Source organism: Schistocerca piceifrons, chromosome 2 (genome assembly GCF_021461385.2).
Source record: "Schistocerca piceifrons isolate TAMUIC-IGC-003096 chromosome 2, iqSchPice1.1, whole genome shotgun sequence".
Lineage (NCBI taxonomy): Eukaryota > Metazoa > Arthropoda > Insecta > Orthoptera > Acrididae > Schistocerca > Schistocerca piceifrons.
In genome coordinates, this window is record NC_060139.1 from 1,105,066,632 (window position 1) to 1,105,084,373 (window position 17,742).

Here is a 17,742-nt window from a genome sequence, read left to right on the forward strand (position 1 = left end):
TTCTGTAGCACCACATTTCGAAAGCTTCTATTCTCTTCTTCTCCAAAATATTTATCGTCCATGTTTCACTTCCATACATGGCTACACTCCATGCAAATACTTAAGGAAAAGACTTCCTGACACTTAAATCTATACTCGATGTTAACAAATATCTCTTCTTTAGAAACGCTTTCCTTGCCATTGCCAGTCTACATTTTATATCCTCTCTACTTCGACCATCATGAGTTATTTTGCTCCCCAAATAGCAAAACTCCTTTACTACTTTAAGTGTCTCATTTCCTAATCTAATTCCCTCAACATCACCAGATTTAATTTGACTACATTCCATTATCCTCGTTTTGCTTTTGTTGATGTTCATCTTATATCCTCCTTTCAAGACACTGTCCATTCCATTCAACTGCTCTTACAAGTCCTTTGCTGTCTCTGACAGAATTACAATGTCATCGGTGAACCTCAAAGTTTTTATTTCTTCTCCATGGATTTTAACACCTACTCCAAATTTTTCTTTTGTTTCCTTTACTGCTTGCTCAATATACAGATTGAATAACATCGGGGAGAGGCTACAACCCTGTCTCACTCCCTTCCCAACCACTGCTTCCCTTGCATGTCCCTCGACTCTTATAACTGCCATCTGGTTTCTGTACAAATTGTAAACAGCCGTTCGCTCCCTGTATTTTACCCCTGCCACCTTTAGAATTTGAAAGAGAGTATTCCAGTCAACATTGTCAAAAGCTTTCTCTAAGTCTACAAATGCTAGAAACGTAGGTTTGCCTTTCCTTAATCTTTCTTCTAAGATAAGTCGTAAGGTCAGTATTGCCTCACGTGTTCCAGTGTTTCTACGGAATCCAAACTGATCTTCCCCGAGGTCGGCTTCTACTAGTTTTTCCATTCGTCTGTAAAGAATTCGTGTTAGTATTTTGCAGCTGTGGATTATTAAACTAATTGTTCGGTAATTTTCACATCTCTCAACACCTGCTTTCTTTGGGATTGGAATTATTATATTCTTCTTGTAGTCTGAGGGTATTTCGCCTGTCTCATACATCTTGCTCACCAGATGGTAGAGTTTTGTCAGGACTGGCTCTCCCAAGGCCGTCAGTACTTCTAACGGAATGTTGTCTATTCCCGGGGCCTTGTTTCGACTCAGGTCTTTCAGTGCTGTGTCAAACTCTTCACGCAGTATCGTATCTCCCATTTCATCTTCATCTACATCCTCTTCCATTTCCATAATATTGTCCTCAAGTACACCGCCCTTGTATAGACCCTCTATATACTCCTTCCACCTTTCTGCTTTCCCTTCTTTGCTTAGAACTGGGTTTCCATCTGAGCTCTTGATATTCATACAAGTCGTTCTCTTATCTCCAAAGGTCTCTTTAATTTTCCTGTAGGCAGTATCTATCTGACCCCTAGTGAGATAAGCCTCTAAATCCTTACATTTGTCCTCTAGCCATCCCTGCTTAGCCATTTTGCACTTCCTGTCGATCTCATTTTTGAGACGTTTGTATTCCTTTTTGCCAGCTTCATTTACTGCTATTTTATGTTTTCTCCTTTCATCAATTAAATTCAATATTTCTTCTGTTACCCAAGGATTTCTACTAGCCCTCATCTTTTTACCTACTTGATCCTCTGCTGCCTTCACTACTTCATCCCTCAAAGCTACCCATTCTTCTCCTACTGTATTTCTTTCCCCCATTCCTGTCACTTGTTCCCTTATGCTCTCCCTAAAACTCCGTACAACCTCTGGTTCTTTCAGTTTATCCAGGTCCCATCTCCTTAAATTCCCACCTTTTTGCAGTTTCTTCAGTTTTAATCTACAGGCCATAACCAATAGATTGTGGTCATTAGAGTCCACATCTGCCCCTGGAAATGTCTTACCATTTAAAACCTTGTTCCTAAATCTCTGTCTTACCATTATATAATCTATCTGATACCTTTTAGTATCTCCAGGGTTCTTCCATGTATACAACCTTCTTTCATGATTCTTAAACCAAGTGTTAGCTATGATTATGTTGTGCTCTGTGCAAAATTGTACCAGGCGGCTTCCTCTTTCATTTCTTAACCCCAATCCATATTCACCTACTACGTTTCCTTCTCTCCCTTTTCCTACACTCGAATTCCAGTCACCCATGACTATTAAATTTTCGTCTCCCTTCACTATCTGAATAATTTCTTTTATTTCATCATACATTTCTTCAATTTCTTCGTCATCTGCAGAGCTAGTTGGCATATAAACTTGTACTACTGTAGTAGGTGTGGGCTTCGTGTCTATCTTGGCCACAATAATGCGTTCACTATGATGTTTCTAATAGCTTACCCGCATTCCTATTTTCCTATTCATTATTAAACCTGCTCCTGTATTATCCCTATTTGATTTTGTGTTTATAACCCTGTAGTCACCTGACCAGAAGTCTTGTTCCTCCTGCCGCCGAACTTCACTAATTCCCACTATATCTAATTTTAACCTATCCATTTCCCTTTTTAAATTTTCTAACCTACCTGCTCCGATCCATAGAATGCCAGTTTTCTTTCTCCTGATAACAACGTCCTCTTGAGTAGTCCCGGCCCAGAGATCCGAATGGGGGACTATTTTACCTCCGGAATATTTTACCCAAGAGGACGCCATCATCATTTAATCATACAGTAAAGCTGCATGCCCTCGGGAAAAATTACGGCTGTAGTTTCCCCTTGCTTTCAGCCGTTCGCAGTACCAGCACAGTAAGGCCGTTTTGGTTATTTTTACAAGGCCAGATCAAACAATCATCCAGATTGTTGCCGCTGCATCTACTGAAAAGGCTGCTGCCCCTGTTCAGGAACCACACGTTTGTCTGGCCTCTCAACAGATACCCCTCCGTTGTGGTTGCACCTACGGTATAGCTATCTGTATCGCTGAGGCACGCAAGCCTCCCCACCAACGGCAAGGTCCATGGTTCATGGTTGGGGGGGGGGGGGGGGGGGAAGGGGGGGGTTACTGTAGGGGTGGGCGTCAATCACCACAGAGATGAATGACCACCGGTGTTACGAAGATTGTTAAGACAGCTGAAACACTTTTGCTCTGCAAGAGTGACGGCAAACGTACTGCGGACTATCTCAGCAGTCGGGATCAGATACTCAGCTGCGAGGGCGAAGACGTGGAACACAAACTGTTCAGTATGCCTCGGATCTGTGCGTGCCCGACAACACTGTGGGAGGTGGGAGACGTACGCTGTGGCTCAGCCGCCGTGTTAGAATGTTGCTACTGAAGCAAGCAGAGCGATTTAAACGAAATCGAACCGTAGTTGACGAACAAAAAGTGAACGAAGGAAGCCGTACGAGAAGCGGTCAGTGGATTCGACTGCGAAATTTCGACAACCGAGCTCAAAGAAATGCTGAGAAGGTTTGATTTTACATGAAATCGGCCGGACGATGGAATTACCGTGTTCAGTCGGCCAGTGACAGTGCTGGCACTGATACGGATAAGGGCAACGACCGCGGCTGGGCAGAGCCCCGCTCGCGGCGGCTGGCGTGTCCACGAGGACGGAGGGACGGCCGAGGCAACGCCACGGTCGGGAAAACTCAGACACGACCGAGAATCGAATCCGGACCCCTCGCAAGGCATTCCGCTGCGTTGACCACTCAGCTGTGGGAAAACGACAGAGAGAAGTTCCAAACAGTGAATCAGCTCTTCCAAAACAGTTTTATTGCGGAACATTGTAATACGATTCCAATAACCACTCGTAGGAGGAACGTCGGAATAGCAGATACTGAGATAAACGATCGCAGAACAGAAAGTCAACTAAAATTCGTCAGCAGTGGAAAGGCGTCTAGAGCGGATGAGATATCTGAGAGATTCCACAGAAACTGTGCGAAAGAAGAGCAGAAGACCCGGAGGTGAGGAGCAGGGTTTAGTAAGTGCGGGAGCGTTGCCGACATTCTCAGCAGACTGCCACAAGGGAGGCGCTGAGCACGGCCGTGGCGGGCAGCAGTGCTGCTCAATTCCAGGGAGCGTACTTCCCGAGAACAGCTCGACAGCACGTCACTCCCTTCAACGGCTGTCTGTACGTGGTGCCATATAAATAATTTCTGTTGCCTACTACAAAAGAAATGAAAGTTGATTGTGATTTTATCCTAAACGATAATCGGATGATTGCCACAGGGAATAACCCTAGCACTTAACACTTGTGCGAGTATTGCTCTAGCGAGACCTAGACTAGGGTTTAATACCTTCTTCTGGTACTCTGTAAGGTTCCCGAACTTCAGAGCCGCGGGGCTGAGTCGACTTCAGGAATTTAGCAGCTGGACCAATTGTTACAAGTCAAATAAACAGGTAAATCGTGAAATAAGTTAAATAATAATGAATAATTAAATAGAATGAATAGATAATAGTAATGACGTAAATAAGTGCATACAAACTTTCATATAGTTCACTGGTAACCGAATGCGTCAGCAGGTTCCGCTGAAGAGTCGATAGTGCCCGTGCGTGACCTTGCCGCGTGCAAGTATCGACCTCAGCTGCCTGTAGTGTTCTAATTTACGGAGTGGGACAAAGGTTCGACGTCGGAGTTCCGACTTCCACTGAAACGCTAAAATACACGAGGAAGACTCTCGTTGATTCCAAAATATTGAAAGGTGGGTTACATTTTTAGGTGTGAGGAATTCAGGGTGGCTACCACTGTGTTGCGTCACTAGTGCTGGACTGTAGGTCTCCTTTAAATGAGCAGAACTGATACTCCTTTGGCGTGAAAAATCTGCTGGTTCCTAATAATTTATTAGTACCGCGCTGGCGCTGCCCGGACAAGCGATTCAGTGAACCCATCCTACTGCTTTTTGCGCTTAGTTGGTACGACAGCCACCAATTTTTTTAAATGAATGCGGCGTTGTTCAATAAGCAGTTCCGGCATTTCAAGCCATCGTTCAGTGTTTAACTCTATAAAAGCAGCACGCCACGTTCTCATCACAAAACACGAAAACAAGGGTGTAGATGCGTATTGACGGAAATCCACTATGTGATCAAAAGTATCCGGACACCCCCAAAAACATACGCTTTTCATATTAGGTGCATTGTGCTGCCATCTACTGCCAGGAACTCCGTATCAGCGACCTCAGTAGTCATTAGACATCGTGAGAGAGCAGAATGGTGCGCTCCAAGGAACTTACGGACTTAGAACGTGCTCAGGTCTGTAAGCGAGATTTCCACATCCCTTGGTCCACTGTTTCCGACGTGATAGTGAAGTGGAAATCTGAAGGGAGACGCACAGCTCAGAAGCGTACAGGTCGACGTGGTCCGTTGACCGACAGAGACCGCCGACAGTTGAAGACGGTCGTAATGTGTAATAGGCAGACATCTATCCAGACCATCACACAGGAATTCCAAACTGCGTCAGGGTGCACGGGAAGTACAATGACCGTTAGGCGGGAGGTGGCAAAACTTGGAGTTAATGGTCGAGCGGCTGCTCATAAGCCGTACACCACGCCGGTAAATGCCAAACGATTGAACAGTGGGAAAACGATGTGTGGAGTGCCGATTGGTGGTACACAATGTGACGATCCAATGGCAGGGTGTGGATAGGGTGAATGCCCGATGAACGTCATCTGCCAGCGTGTGTAGTGCCAACAGAAAATTCGGAGGCGGTGGTCTTACGATGTGCTCGTGTTTTTGATGGAGGGAGCTTGCACCCCTTGCAGTATCACAGCACAGGCCTACATTGATGTTTTAAGCACCTTCTTCCTTCCCATTATTGAAGAGCAATTCGGGGATGCCGATTGCATCTTTCAACACAAACGAGAACCTATTCATAATGCATGGCCTGTGGAGGAGTGGTTACACGACAGTAACAACCCTGTAATGGACTGATGGACTGGTCTGCGCAGAATCCTGACCTGAACCCAACAGAACACTGAGCCGTGCGCGGCTCGCGGTCATGCCGTTTATTGCTCGTCATCTCGTCATCTCTTTCAATTCGCTTTACTGGCGTCACTAGGTTGCTGGTTTGCTTGCCCGGGGAGGGGGGGGGGGGGCAGCAGCAGCGCTTATCGATAAGTGTACTGCCCTACCATCTGTGGAGCGACCGCTAGTATTTCCGGGTCGTCGTCAGTCGAGAGTTGAGTTGCGGAGAGACCAGCAGTGAAGTCGGGGACGGAGCGCCAGTGAGGCGCGGACTGCCAGGACTTGCCGACCGCTGGCCACACACGTCAACTGTCCGACGGAAGGAGAGTGGAGCGGGAACGACCGCCGGTTGGTCGTCTCATTGAGCGCCGTGTATTTGGTCTTTTGACCGTTTCTGGGCTCGTCAGTTGGTCATCTTGCCGGACGTGGGTCGGTTCCTTCCTCGTGCGGAGATGTCGTCGCTGATGGGCAAGAATTACCTCTGGATGGTTGGGTCCGAGCCAGTGTGCCCGGGTCACCGTGTCTCCGAGTTCCGAATGGAGTCGGGTTGGAGCTGCAGTGAGCTCCGGACAGCCAAGACACGCCCGACCGTTGCCCACACATATAATTTGAGTGGGGGACGACCTCGGTTGGTCGTTCGGTCGGTCGTCTCATCGGACGACGTGTATTTGGTCGCCGACGGGTTATGGAAACTCTGTGTGTGTGTGTGTGTGTGTGTGTGTGTGTGTGTGTGTGACTTGTCATTTCTCCTTGTTGTTCCACAGTGATTTTAGGATTGCCGGAGTTCTCGGTGCCAGTGTTTACGTGGAACTGTGTGTAGCTTCTGTGGTTTCCGCTGAGCTGATGAGTGCTGCCTGCGTACTGGAGTGCCCAGTCGGTCGGTTGCGGCGGACCAGCGAGGAAGTCTCTGCGGCGTGAGGTCAGGCGGGGGCATGCGCTGTCAGAGTTGTGTGGCACTAGCTGCGAGAACTGCTAACTTCGTCGCCCACCTCACCTGCTTACTGGAGTTGAGTAATCAGTGAACCTATGATGAAAGCTCGACTTCTGTGACATCTCTTCGTTGATTGGCGGTTGTTGCTTCCTGGGCTGTTCCCGCAAGAAGCAACGTCATGGTGTGCTGGAGTCGGCAAAATTTTGCAGCCGTCTTCCTGTCTGATGTTTAACATTGAAATGATTATAATTTATTAGTGAAGTGCACCAGCGGTGTCTTCTGCCTTGCGGCCGTTAACGTTCCGGTTACCTGCCCTGGACGTTGGTGTAGTTCTCCGGCAGTGTGTTGATGCTGTCCGGCACGGCGTGTAGTTCGACTGCTTCATGTTGTTCTTCCTTCTCTTTGAGTGGTTATTGTGCCTTGACTGTGTTTAGACGCCAATTATTAAGACATAGTCCAGCTGCGATCCTCGTCCTCGCTGATATTTTTGGTTGTCGTGTCGTTGGTCGGGTGGAAGGGAACTAGTTAGGTTGTTGGTTGGTTCTTCAGCCGTCCATAGATCGTGCTGCCACCCGATTATTTAGTGTTACGCTTGGCTGCCTGTCTCACCTAAACTGTTGTTAGAGTTTTCTCCTCAGGCCGACCCTTGGACCACTTCTGTGCGCCACTGTTCTGTTCTTTGTGATTGTCATTTTCTTTTGTCACGAGCACTGTACCAGGCCTTTAGCCGTGTATTAATTTTTTCTGTGGCTTTCAGCCGTAATGTGTAAATTCCTGTCTGTAAGGTTTCTCTTTAATTATCTTGAGTTCTTAAAATGACCTTCAGCCGTACTGTGTAAATGCTTGTCTATAAAGGTTGCCTTCTATTATGTCGAAAAATTATTCGGCTTTCAGCACAGGAATTAATTTAAATTTTCCTTAATATGGCTTTTAGCCAAGATTTGTAAATACTTGCCTTTTAGAGAATTTCCTTGCTGATCTGAAATATTATTTGGGCCTTTAGCCGAGAAGATATTTTAATTTTATTTCAGTAAGGCCTTCAGCCATTTCCCTAAATCCTTGTCTTTAAAATGAGTTATTGAAAACTTATTATTGAGAAGTTACTTCAGCTCTCAGCCGTGAATTGATCCTTTTTTTTTTTTTTTTTTTAACAGAAAATTGTGCATTGGTTTTCGAGGAATAAAGTTCTGTGTTCTTGTGTAGCTAACAGTGACTGATCTCGGTCCGTTTCCACAACCTGATCCACTGTGTCCTGTGAAACCAGATTTCAAAGACCTTTGGGGTGTTTTGGAACGCCGACATCGTGCCAGGCGTCGCCGAACGACATCGACACCTCTCCCCAGTGCAGCACTCCGTGAAGAATGGGCTGCCATTCCCCAAGAAACCTCCCAGCACCTGACTGAACGTAAGCCTGCCAGAGTGGAAGATGTCTTCAGGGCTGAGGGTGGGCCAACACCATATTGAACTACAGCACTACCGTACTTGTAAGTGATTTTCAACCAGATGTGAGGATACTTTTGATGACACAGTGTATAGCGAGACAGGCCTGGCAGCAACGCGAATCGAACGCACGTCTTCCGGCGGGCGGCCACCTACGCTGACCACATTTTTTTTTTTCAAGTTATAAACTCCCTGCTTTGTTGATAAGTAGTATTAGAGAGAACGAGTGACTCTTTTAACATGCTACCTTAACTGCTTCCTTGTGACATACATCCACGTAAATGTATTCAACAAAAAATTACACTCTCAAAAATACTTAGTCTTTACAAATCCAAATTTTCTTTCCCTTTTCCATGCACTTATTAACCTTCCCTTAATAGCAAAGAGCTGTTTTAGCAGTAGAAATTACTCTAAAATTTAGAGAGTCAGCAAGAAGACTAAAATCGATATACAGCTTATGTTTTAAAGTTTAGATTAGAAATCCAAAAGTTTTCATCTATTACAGAACTATCTGACGAAGTAAGTAATTATTCTTATATCCGATTTCAGTATCTCAGTACAACGCTTTGTGGATTCACTCGACAGCATCACGAAGTGCTGCACTGCGCTAAATGGAAGGCCAACCTTACTCCTAGGCGACGCCTTCACCAGAGCCTGTTGACGGCCAAACACGGGGCCGGAGTGCGCCGCAGCCCGCAGCCCGCAGAGCCAGACTACAGACGGCGTCCACTTCACTGCGCTGCGTGCCCTCTCGCGGCCACTCCGGCTGCGCACTCAGCTGCACTCGCACACACGCTGCGGAGCCGAACTGACGCGCATACACACTCCTGGGAATTGAAATAAGAACACCGTGAATTCATTGTCCCAGGAAGGGGAAACTTTATTGAGACATTCCTGGGGTCAGATACATCACATGATCACACTGACAGAACCACAGGCACATAGACACAGGCAACAGAGCATGCACAATGTCCGCACTAGTACAGTGTATATCCACCTTTCGCAGCAATGCAGGCTGCTATTCTCCCATGGAGACGATCGTAGAGATGCTGGATGTAGTCCTGTGGAACGGCTTGCCATGCCATTTCCACCTGGCGCCTCAGTTGGACCAGCGTTCGTGCTGGACGTGCAGACGATCACCAGTGGTGTACGGCCAGTGTAGGAGATCGCTCCCCACACCATGATGCCGGGTGTTGGCCCTGTGTGCCTCGGTCGTATGCAGTCCTGATTGTGGCGCTCACCTGCACGGCGCCAAACACGCATACGACCATCATTGGCACCAAGGCAGAAGCGACTCTCATCGCTGAAGACGACACGTCTCCATTCGTCCCTCCATTCACGCCTGTCGCGACACCGCTGGAGGCGGACTGCACGATGTTGGGGCGTGAGCGGAAGACGGCCTAACGGTGTGCGGGACCGTAGCCCAGCTTCATGGAGACGGTTGCGAATGGTCCTCGCCGATACCCCAGGAGCAACAGTGTCCCTAATCTGCTGGGAAGTGGCGGTGCGGTCCCCTACGGCACTGCGTAGGATCCTACGGTCTTGGCGTGCATCCGTGCGTCGCTGCGGTCCGGTCCCAGGTCGACGGGCACGTGCACCTTCCGCCGACCACTGGCGACAGCATCGATGTACTGTGGAGACCTCACGCCCCACGTGTTGAGCAATTCGGCGGTACGTCCACCCGGCCTCCCGCATGCCCACTATACGCCCTCGCTCAAAGTCCGTCAGCTGCACATACGGTTCACGTCCACGCTGTCGCCGCATGCTACCAGTGTTAAAGACTGCGATGGAGCTCCGTATGCCACGGCAAACTGGCTGACACTGACGGCGGCGGTGCACAAATGCTGCGCAGCTAGCGCCATTCGACGGCCAACACCGCGGTTCCTGGTGTGTCCGCTGTGCCGTGCGTGTGATCATTGCTTGTACAGTCCTCTCGCAGTGTCCGGAGCAAGTATGGTTGGTCTAACACACCGGTGTCAATGTGTTCTTTTTTCCATTTCCAGGAGTGTAGTTAACTACGAAACAGGCGCCGCGCTTCTAAAAGTGGAAGAGTATCCGGGCCGTGTGCATCCGTTCGTTGTGGTTTACAAACTTTACTGCTGTCGATGTGTTGGCCCACATAGAGAGAGAAACGTTATACCTCTGCATATTTCCCGCCTCGCGTGGAAAACACTTACTTCCGATAATTTCAGATTTTGTTCGGTTTATCGCCAGCCCACGTTCTGTGTTCATCGTACTGCTCAGCCGATGCGAGGGGTTCTGTATTGCATCCTCAATTGCGTGGGCACTACCGACGTCATTGTAGACTCTCAAAATCGATATCCTCTCAATCTTAGCCCCACAGCCAACCCTTTCGCTGCTTCTTCGATGTACAGTATGAAGCTGTCCCTCGGTCTCGCGTTCTTACTGTTCCCTCTCTCGCGTTTAAACCGTTTTTTTCCTTTGGTTTATACTTACTTTTTATGAAAAATTCATCTACGCCGCACCATTTCACGCTGGTGGGGTCTTTTCCTGCGCTTTCGACCGCGACGTGGGAGCCGGCCGCCCCCCCGGCAGGGAGGCCACGTCGCCGAGGCCCGGCGCCGCGCAGGCTTAGGGCGCGGCGGCGCGCACGTCGCAGTTATACGCCTGCAGTGCGACAGCCGTTCGCGTCACAACTTTCATAATAAATTAACTCTCGTAGACCCGTAGAAAATTTTTCCTCGACATAAATTTCCACGACTTTCCAAGTTTGCATCTACAATTATGTCCATGTTTGGGTCTACATACGTGTGCGAGCCTACCCACAGAAGCTCACAGACGTCAGAGCCCAGCTACAAACTAGCAGTGTTCGGAAAGTGATAGCAGACACAGATGATTTAGTGCAAAGCAAGATTGCATCTAGTATTTTGACGTTTTGCGAGTAGTTAAAATAGGTAAAGACATTCATCTTAAGGCTACACGAATCGTAATAAATGTCGTATTTCGTACTTAGCTGCACCGTGTTCCTCAGTTCATCAATTCACAAAAAAATATAAGTTTCATTTCATTGTCACTTCTGATCAATGCAACAGCCTAGATGAATAAATTGGCTGCAGACGGTAGTAATCAGCCACCGTGAACCGATACACCTCCGTATCATTAATATCGGCAGACTCGTCGACGAGTTTCTCCGAAACACCCCTGCGCTGCCCTCCGTGACGATGGATGGTAAAAATAACAGGAGAGCAAACTATCACTGAAGTACGTGGGAGTAGCCTCCTGCTGATCTACAAAAAAATGGCTGCTTCTCGGACGAAAATAATGATAGGTAATAATGATGTTATAACAGCGACCCACTGTTCCACCGTGCCTCCTTTTTTTTTCTTTATTGTAATTCCGTCCCCCTGCCCCATGTGGGCACGTGTAGGCTGGCAACGATACACAGATGCTACTCTTCATCTGAGCGAATCATACAATATAACACAGATAAAATATGAACGAAATACACAAAACAACGAAAATGTAAATGAGAGACATTGTCACAAGATCACAGAGAGCATTAATAGAAACCACACTGGACATTGAAGAAACACCGGCAGCACTTATAACACAATGAAATGGAAGTCACAGCATTAAAATCCACATGGCATAAACACATTTTTAAACACTATGCTTGTAGCAGAACACCAATGAAAATCATGAAACACTTCACAGGTTAAAAGTAGAAGGACCTGCGAAGAGAGGGAAGGCTGGAGGGAGGGAGAAGAGCAGGGAGTAAGGGTGGTGTTGGAGGAGAGGGAGGTGGGATGGGGAAGATCTGTGGGTACACCAGGGAGGGTGGCAGAGGGAGTGCAAACAAGGATAGGAGGAGGAAGGGAAGGAGAGGGAGCCCTACAGAGGAGAGGAGAGGAGAGGAGAGGAGAAGAGGTTGGAAGGAAGGATATGTGTCAGGACGAAGCTCATCACCTGGGATGGGGAGGCAGGACAGTGGAAGTTCCTTTGGGGGAGTGGAGGTGCAGGGTGGGTGGGATGCTGCAGTGTAGGCACAGCAGTGGGTGGGGGTTGGAGAGGAGAGGAGACACCAAGGGGTGGATGGTGTGGAGAATGCAGATGTGTTTGACATAAGTAAGGAGATGTGGGAAAGTGATTAGGTCATAGAGGATCCTTGTGGGAATGGATACAGGAGGAGGTGGACTGCATGGCATTCGAGGATCTGGAGAGATTTATAGAATTAAGGAGGGGTGGATATCCAGGTGACCTTGACATAACAGAGGATGGGATGGATCAAGGATTTGTAGGTGTGGAGAATGGTGTAAAGTCTGGCCAGACAGGAATTTTGGAAGGTGGAGCCTATTGGGAGCTCTGTGTCGGGTGGTAAGGAGCTGGGGGTCCAGGTGAGGTGGCAGTCAAGTGTGAGGCAAAGGTATTTAGTAAGGTGGATAGGACAGTCATAGATAGTAAGGTATAAATCAAGGAATGAGAAAAAAGGGGTGGTGTCGCCTTTGCTGATTGTCTGAGTTTTGGGTAGGTTTATCTTAAGAAGCCACTGGTTACATCAAGTGATTAACTGGTTAAGGTGAGTATGGAGGGAACACTGGGACCATTGAAGTGCAGGACAGAGGGCAAGAAGATGGTGTCATTGGTATATTGAAGAAGACGGCGGTGGAGGGTGGTTCGGGCATATCGGCGGTGTACAGGAGATATAGGAGAGGAGAAAGGACAGATCCTCGGGGCACACCTGCAGTGCGGTAGAAGGTGTGGGAATTGATGTTACAGATGGTGACATAGAAAGGACAGTACAAGATGAAGGACATAATGAGGCAGACATAGTTAATAGGATGGATGCAGATATGAAGTTTGAAAAGGAGACCAGAACATCATACACGGTCGTGGAGAGCCAGAAGCCACACTGGGTAATAAGTAGGGGGCAGTGTCGACGTATGTGGTGACGGAGATGGCGGGAGAGGACGGATTCGAGAACTTTGCTGAACAATAGGGTGAGGCGTTTGGGACTGTAGGTCAGAAGGGGGTTTGTTGGATTTAGGAAACAATAGGATGCGAGAGGTCTCCCACAGGTTGGGGTGAATGCCAGTGGAGAGGATGGTGTTGTAGAGTGGCAAGAGGGGCAAATAAGGAGGGAGGACATTCACTCAGGTGGGCGAGGATGATGCAATCGTGGCCAGAGGCAGTGCTGTGTTTGCTGCTATGGATGAGTTGGATGCCGTGAATGGGAGTGTTCAGTTCTGTCTGTGGCTTATGGTCCAAGTACTGGAGGCCAGGAGCGAGTGGCAGGACAGTGGTGTCAGTACATTAATGGACGGTGGCGAAGAGGGAGCAGTCAGAATGAGGATCGTTGGGGATGGAGAGGACGTTGGAGAGGTAGGATGCAAAATGATTGGCCTTACTGAAGTTACACTGAGCGTCTAGTATCCTGCCGCCGTATACAGAACCCCTGCAGCAACATTATTTCAGGACGAAACACTCTTATACCTATTCGTGAGTCGCAAATTGCATCCTAGACAACAGAAACATGGGAAACATATTGTACAATTTTTTTTTTTAGAAATGCAGTGCTCATTATCTTACCTGAACATGGTGTCGCAAGACGAAAAAGACAACTGGCCATCCAGTGTCCAGTCAAGTGCAGCGTCATTTACCGAATGCATCGCGTACCTGAGGAACCGACCAGCCGGGGAGGGGAGGGGAGGGGAGCTGCCACTCGGCAGAGGCCGAGCTGACCCGCGGCCTCCTGCTGCTGGCCACCGCCGGCTGCCGCTCACTCACCAGCAGCTGGGACGTATACAGTAGGTCTAACCAGCTCCACAGACACGTAAACTCCTCAGTTTAAAAAACCAGAAACTCTGGGTTACACTAGTTATTTTCGAAGATAGAAGAAATCGGACCATACACGCGTTTTCACGTCGCTAAGGTATCGTTTCTTTTAGTGAAAATCCTGTACGACGCTTTGGCATAGACTATATTTCCTCTAAGTATTTTCTAATCAGGTAGAAAATTGTCTTTTCTTATCTGCTACATCCTGCCTCACAGGACTAGAATATTAAAATCATTTCTGGCTCATGATCCAGCGCTAACAGCATGCTCTGCCTCTGTCGCAGGACGCCTCCTCGCTTTCCAACTCTCTCTTAAATTAATCAAATGTCTCATCACATACGAAGTCTCTCAATGCGAGAGCACAGAGAAGTTGTAAATGTCAGGTTTATACTATGTATCACTTTATAAGTTCGATAATATAGCTGATTTTATTACGATGATCATCTCGCCCTGTGTAGGTTCCTTTAAAAGACCTCATCGTAACGAAAAAACGCTCGATTGACGCTCCAACTCTCGAATCATATCCGTGGAACTCTCACCCTCGCATCCACCCATATGGCGGCACGTCATTGATACCCAACTGATAGACGAATTAATTAATTTGATTATGAGAGTCCCTTTGCATGGTGAATAATCTTTTTTCCTGCAGTCTGATTACACTCGCCAGATAACTGATACGGGCATCTCGCAAGGTAACTGTTACAGGCATCTCTCAACGCTCCCCTCAGGCTAGGTAATCACTTCATCTGACACCAAAATGTTTGGTGTGGCAACTTTCGTCAAATAGCTGAAGACATTCAACAAAAATAGCATTCTATCTCCCTGTTGCCTTGTCATGCTGGCGGAAGTAAGATACTTACATTTCTGGTACACTGCTCCCAAACTAATCTTGCAGAGAGCTGTCGGCCTATGGGGATAGTAGAATATTTCGCTCTCTTCTCCACCCCCGGTTTCATGTGAACAGCTGTCATCGGGGCGCGAACCTCCGCCCCAGCTGATAACACACCGTTCGCCGTCCTGGACAGCTGTTTATGATTCCAGACTCACAATAGTTGTCCTATCCTTGCCAGAAGGACTGGGCGCCTAAATGTTGCTGGAGTAAAAAGCGGGATGATAAGCAACATGCTTTCCCTCGTCCCTCCTGCAAACCGAAACGTTCTGAGATGTGTTTTCGAAATATCCCGGAAAGGCCAACACTGTGAGCAATAACAAAATACCAGTATACTGACAGACACATCCCAAACATGTACGAGACTGCAGACCTAGGTTTCCGTCAGAATACAGCCCCATAGAAACGTTCCTATTGCCTCCCACCAAATTAGTGGGCGTATGATTCGAGAACTCAAATTGGAATCCCTAGAGGGAAGACAAAGTTCTTTTCGAGGAGCACTGTTGAGAATCGGCATTTGAAGCTCAGAACAGGAGGATTCTACTGCCGCCAACGTGAATTTCGCATAAGGTACACGAAGATAAGATATGAGAAATTAGCGCAAATAGGGTGGCATATAAGTAGTCTTTTTCCCTCGCTGTATTTGCGAGAGGAATAGGAAAAGGAGTGACTAGTAGTAGTAAAGGATACCCTCCACCACACATCGTACGATGGCTTTCGAAGTAACCACACAGATGTACATTTAGTCTACCTATTAAGACGTCAGTCCATCTATCCATAGGCACACAAAACTCATAGCAGAATGTAGTCTCTTATTTACTGAGAAAACAAAAGGGAGAACTTCTGCTGCTGATTGTCTCTTTGTAGAAACCTTCGTATTTGCCACAATTTTCTCATTACAGTCACTTGACGTGACGTATATGAGTGGTTGCCTTATATTTGCCGACAATACTAAAAAAAAAAGAAAAGTATAGAGCTCACCTCTCAACTCCACCAGTCGTCAAAGTGTCGCTTACCTGCCGTATTCTCACGAATCTTGCAGTCTTTGATATACATCTCTTGACTCCACCTGATTTTGACGAGTAAGAGATGGCCCCTGAGCCAAGTTACAGACCCCCTCTAATTCTCTCGAAATCTCATCATCTTCCGATAGCAATGTTCCATTAGTTACAAGGCTGACAGGCAAAAAGCTATCACAACGAGAAAATTAGGACCCTAACGTACAGGAGGAATTTTATAACCGTGCAGAGTATACATAGACTGTCTATAAATACCCCTTCTGTGCATGACCTAATCTCCTTTATTGTATTCCTATGATCACCACGCTAGAAATACGACGGTGTAATGGAGTCAGAGTCTTCGTCGACAGCAGACAGCACAATGCCCCTCTCCACGTAATTTTTCTGGCACACGACTGAATAAAACTATGGACTATAAAAATTTCGCTAACATCAACTGGTAGAGAACTCAATAGTGTCTCTCTCTCTCTCTTCCGATATATCGGGAAACCAATACCGTCTTCATATTGGCATCAGCCACTTGCGATGATTACAGTAAATATACATGTGCTGATCCACTGGAGCAGCCGACCAGTGGCCCAAGTCGCTGCTGTGGACCTGTGTGTAAAGTTTTGTTGCCTGTACTGGAGGAAGACCGCATCGACTATTAAATGTACAAAATCCTGTGACCAATACATTGGCCTTTCAGATCTGTTGTACTGCGCTTTTGGTAGAAATGCTGTCTGCACTTTGGAATCATGCCTCTCAATTCAACCACATACTTGCTCTGGACCCTATGCAGATATTTTTAATGATTACAGTCGCTGGTAAATCATATTCGTTTCACTCTCATACCTTGAAACAAGTCATCTTTCTTTGAACCTAACTGCTTAGGACCCCATACAGCAAGACTCCGCCACGGTTTTAGACCACTCCGCCTCTTGTAACTGTTCCTCAGCCGCTCCCCCGCCATCCCTGGAGCTTTGTGTAATTGATTATTCAAATTTAAGTCGGAACTGAGCGCAAATCAGAGAGCGCTGTACCTAAGACGTACTGCATCCCATAAGGAAACAGAGTAAGCTGAGCTAATGCGACAGGATCAAGTTTTGACCACTCGGCAGAAATGAGAACACATTGTCATAGCTCTGCTAAGCGTGTAAACTATTTATGGCCAGTGCCGAACTAAGTTTATCTCCTGCAACACGAGTTAGTAGAGAAGACTGTATGAGCAGTTACAGCGGTGTTTCTTATTAGAAAAATTAGGAAGATGCAGCATCATATGGGAACTCGAAAAGGAAGAGGATTTTGTTGCTGCATTGCAGTGTGTCTCCAAACTACATACAGGTACTACAGTCTGAAGGAGATTTGCGTCCCTCAGGGTGCATTTATGTCTGTCACCCAAACATTCTTTCTGTCCTAATTAATTTGTACTATCAAACAGAGAAAAACTACAAACTATAAAAACTATGCTAATGTCCCCCAGTAGAGAACTCAGCAAGATATAACTGCATCCCTCATTTCTGATATATCGTAAACAAATACCATCTGCATGCAGGTACGGAGCATATGTGGCGATACTATTAAAGATTAGGGTAGGTGGCCAATGATCGATGTCGCTTGCACAGACCAGTGTAAAGTTCTGACCCTCGTACTGTAGGAGAACCATATCCCATATCCAATATTAGTCACAACACAGGGTGATCTTTCATAAGCCGTTTGATTTTTCTGCAATATCACATCCAAGCAATGTATGACTGCAGCTTTGTACACTGCCACACATTTTATTTTTCCACCACAATTTCGAGGTCCGTTTCAGGTTCTAAACCGGCAT